A 5406-nucleotide genomic window follows, 5' to 3' on the forward strand; every position below is an offset into this window, starting at 1 on the left:
TTTTTTTTCTTCCTCTGATGCTGGGAATTAAACTCTGCACATTGTTCTGGCTAGACAGGTGCAGCACTATTGAGCTAAATCTCAGGCTTTACATTTCATATTTTTAAAATTTATCAATACATTAATCCTCATCTCTATATGTTGGTCTACCAAATTGATGAGTTATTTTGGTTCTCATTTTCTTTGCTTTTTTATTGGAGAATTTATGAAATCTGTATATATGCGTAGTATGAAAAGTATTAAGGTCCATGTGTCATTTTCCTCTTTCATCTCTGTTTTCTACAAACTTCCTTTTCTGTCACTACAGCTTGTTTGGTTGGAAATTTGTTAAGATAAATGTTGTTATGTTATCAATATATCTTTGTACTTATATTCTACTGATGATGAATATTAATTTTTAAGTAAATTTTATTATAACTATACTTAATCATGAATATCATTTAGTATCTGATACATTTTACAAATTCTCCAACTCCTTCAAAGATGATATTTGTTTTTTCTCAAATTATACAAATCACCAACATTCCACACATCACTGCACTATTTTATTATACCTAAGCATATATTGTATTGCAGAAAATATGTATTGTGTATATGTGGGGGGGTTGTTTTTATTTGTGAACTATTAAATGAGAAACATGGGCATGAATGTGGTAGGATTGTGCACCTTTGGCATATTGATAGTTTCTCTGGCAAACTTATGATTTCTTTAAATTATATGCTTGACTTCATAGTCATTCGTTTGGGAAGAATATTACATATCGGTGTTAAATTCTATCATTATGCTTATAAAAATATAATAAAAATAAGTATGGGATATAATAAAATAGAAACAGAAAAATCTGATCTTTAAAATGTGAATTTTTTTAGTTGCTTTTGGATTTCAAATATAAGTATATTTTTTTCTGTGAGAAGTTTTGTTAGAAAATGTAAGTGGTACAATCAACAAGTATATGATATTTATCAATTAATTAAACCAAGGAGTTTATAAATCATAAAATTTTGAGGAGAGTTTCTCAGCTATAATATGTAACTTTGTTTTATTTATAATTACATTATTTCAAAAATATAAGAAAATGAGAAAGAAAATAATCTTTGAAGATCATATCAAACTAATGTATTTTGATTAGTCTGTGTTACACAAATTCTTGTTTATTTCATGTCCTTTTTCACTGTTATATATATATGTGTATTTGAAATTTTTATTTAGTATCTTCACTTCTTGTTATCATGTATCTTTGCAATCTTTAATTTAAAAAAATAAATAAAGATAGAGAAATAGGCATGATCCAAAGTATGAAAAAATGTCATCATGCACAATGCCATGAAGCTTGAAGTTTACCACAAGAATTTTGGGAAGCTGAGAACTACAGAGTTGCATTTGTGAGGTGGACAGTATATGGGATAGATGATCTTGGGAGCTTGGCCAGAGACTTCAGTGCATGTAATTGCCTTTGACAAGACACAAAAGAGAAAAGATGAGCAAGAGAGAGGCTCTGTATTTTCATACTGATCTGGCTCTGGGCTGCCAAAGATGAAGAAAGTCAAAGAGCTTGAGGTCAAGTTTCTCACATGCTTCAAACCCTATATGAACAGAGCAACTGTTCCCAATAACAGCCTTTGATATATCAACCTTCCTGATTTTAAAATGTATTTTCCTTGATCTGTTCTTTCTCAAACTGATTATGCTGAACCCCTTTGAAATAGATGGTACTCATGGCATTCAGCTTAGTTCTGTTATCGGTTGATTTGGGGGCCAATGCTTCTGTACTCGGGCCTGAAAACAAGAATTAAACCATGATTTAGCTAAAAGTATTTGTGATGCATGTATCGGGAAGGATCTTCAGATGGATTAATCTTTTTGAGAGGGCAAGTATAAAAAAAGCTAGGTCACATATCCAGGAATATAAGCATGTAAAGAGATACTTGTAGTTATAATGGCACCAACACAACAATCCCTGAAATGTAGAGAAAACTCTTGTAGAAAAATATTAAAATTTAATAAAATATATTTTTAGAAGATGTAGCTAATAACAAATGAAAGATCAACTGTAAACCCACTATATATAAAGGCACTGTTGGTGCTTATGACTTTAAGAAAGGAATTTAAAGGACTAAAAAAGAGAAGAGAATATAGCAAGTTAAAAACTTATTTAAGAACTAGAGATTTAAAAGGGCACTCTGCTATACCATATGGACAAAGCACAGAACCTAGGCAGTATTAAAGAGGCAGACAAATAGATACCCTTAAATCCAAACTTTTGTGCTACTGTGAAAAGAAAAATTAGCTAATGTTAACAAAAAGCTAACTGTAGATTGTTCTGACAGAGATTGCTAAATATTGAAAGTTATCATAGATATTTGATGAGTGAGGATAAAAGTAGAAAAATGTCTACATATTCTATCATTTAATAAGCAGACTTTTAAGGTTCCCATGATTATTTAGAGAAAAAAAAATCGCTTCTTTTATATTTGACAATCTTTAAGGAAGCAGACCATATGCCCACTTAAAGATACTAGTAAATAGAATAACAATATATTTTCATCTACAGTCTTACTGGCAAAATATAGTTACGTGTTTTCTGGACTTCTAGGTGGTATTAACAAAGCTATTCCATCTTTGCCTGATAGAATCTGCAGCAGGAATATTTATAATTCCAGGATAAATGAAGAAACATAATTTCATAACAACAAAACAAACTAACAAAAGGTTTTCTTCATTGTGCTGTATCAGGATGAATAATTTTATGGTTTTCTATAATAATTTATAATCAAAATTTAAAAATTAACCTATGCACTGAATTATTTTGTTACAGCCAATCCTAGCTTTTAAATTCAGAAAAATAATAGTGTAAATGTAAACAAGTTGAATGAACTGTGGAATCTTCAAAAGAGGAAAAGTGTATCAAGGAAGATGATTAAAAACACAGTGAGAAGGGCTGGGGATTTAGCACAGTGGTGCCTCAGCCTGCCTCACTAGCACAAGGTCAATCCCCAGTACCAAAAAGCAGTGAGAAATCTCTAAAAAGTTGTAATATGTTAATGTATATGTATCAAGTAACAATACATTAAAATGTGTAAGTCAAAAGCAGATAGAACTGCAATAGAAATAGATGAATCTGCTGATATAATTGGTAATTTAATTGTCCCTTCATTGGAAGTGGACAGCTTTAACATAAGAAGGATAGAACTGAACTCAGCAATACTGTCAATTAACTGACTACAACCCAAAGACTAAAACTGACATCTGTTGCATACTTAATTCAACAAAAGCAGAGTACATATTCTTTTCAAGCTTACACCTAACGATCTATCATATAAACCAGATTGTTTCATAAAACATATTGCAACAAGCTAAAATAATAAAATCATGAATTATCTGTTGTCAGATATTGTAAATGAAATTAAACTTCAATTCAAAAGAGGAAAGTAGATTAAAAACTTCAAATACTTAGAGATTAAATAACACTCTTCTAAAGAACAAGACAGGCAAAGAAGGAATTCCAGGAGCTGTTAACAAATGCTTTGAAATAAATGGAAGTGAAAGCTCACTGACAAGAATTAATAGTCGTGAAATATATAGCAACAATAATTCTCATTCATTGCTGTTGGGAAGACCAAAGGATATGGTCACTTTATAAGCCAGTCTGGCAATGTCTTACAAAAGGGAGCACACTCTTGCTATATGATTCATTAATCATGTTCCTTGGTATTGCCCACAGAAGCTAAGAAAAATCTGCATGTAAGTGTTTATAGCAGCACAATTCATGATTGCCCAAACTGAGAACAACCAAGATGTCAAAAAATGAAATACAAATAAACTGTTGTACATCCAGACCATGAAATGTCATTCATCACTAACAAGAAATGAGCTGTGGAGCCATAGAAATACAGTAAGAAAACATATATATCACTAAGAGAAAGAAGTCACCTGAAGAAAGCTGGCTACTGTGTTACTCAAAATGTGCGATATTCTAGAAATGGCAAAATTATAGGCACATTAAAAAGTTCAGCGATTGCTGGTGTTGCTGATCAGCAAGGATGAACAGGTAGAATATAGAGGAATATAAAATTTAGAGGACATTTAGGCTATGAAACTACTCTGTCTGATACTTTAATTCTTGATGTATGTCACTACATTTTTGTCCAAACCCATCAAACATGCAACAAGAGTGAACATTAATGTAAACAGTTTACAATGAAATTTCATTGTCAATGAAATTCCACAGTGATTCAAAGAAATGTAGCACTCTGCTAGAGGATGCTGTTAATGGAAAAGCATACTGAATTCAATTTTTCTCCTCAATGCTGCTCAGATGTTTTGTGGAACTAAAACTGCCCTTTAAAAAGTCCATTCTTTCAAAAGATTTTGAGATGTGATAGACATAGAATCAGTCTGTCATTATGTAAGACTTAAGACAGCCCTTTCTATGGCTGTCCCTACATTTAGAACAGTGGCATATAAACCAGTACTTGTTGCTTCATAATTTACATAGAAAAAAAAGCAGACTCCTAAAACAGCCACCCCTGAGTTGGAAGTATCTATGGTGACAGGAATGTTGTGGATCTGGAACTTCCACAACACTGTCACATGGGGCTATGGAGCACTTGAAAATTATCCAGTGGGAATGAAGAACTAAACATTTAATGCAATTAATTTAATTAAGTTTATTTTACTACATTCCAATAGAATGACTACATGTGGCCAATGGCTGCCATTTAGGATGTTTTGGAATGTCAACAACTATCCAAAATAGTTTATATTTAATTAATGCATTCCATGAAATTATAGATATGAATAAACACCTTCATTATGCCATGTAAAAGAAGTAATATTAGTAGAACTTGAATACATTGAAATAATGAATTCATTGGTAATGTATTATGCAATGTTTTCCAAATTTTTCACTTCAACTGCTCGTAGCTTAGCATTTAACTACCCTTTCAGAATCCCGTTATGCATTATAACATTTTATAGCTTTGATTAAATTGTAGTATTACAGAAGGAATGTGACCATTCTGAGATTCATGAGCTGTGGGACCTTCAAAAAAATGCTTGGCTTGCTTATGTGTCCATATACCTTCCCTGTAGCAACAGCTACCCCAGGAAGGGTGAAGAAAGGAAGGATAGAGGAACGAAGGAAAGCAGAAGGAATGGAAGAGGGAGGAAGGAAGATGGAAGGAAGGAATGAAAGAAGGGAACATTGTATCATATAAATCATACATTTTACAGTAGAGAAAGCAGAAAGAGCAGTTTTGTGAGGCAGTGAATTGAAATCCTGCTTACCTAAATGAATCCATGGCCCTCATTCTTTCTACCCTTCCCCCAATATAGCTTTCTTTATTTCCACAGTGAAAATAAGCTTGTCTTATTGAGAGGAATTCATTTGACTTTTCTCCAAAAAG

Source organism: Fukomys damarensis, unplaced genomic scaffold (assembly GCF_012274545.1).
Source record: "Fukomys damarensis isolate Sample0158 unplaced genomic scaffold, DMR_v1.0_HiC HiC_scaffold_30, whole genome shotgun sequence".
Lineage (NCBI taxonomy): Eukaryota > Metazoa > Chordata > Mammalia > Rodentia > Bathyergidae > Fukomys > Fukomys damarensis.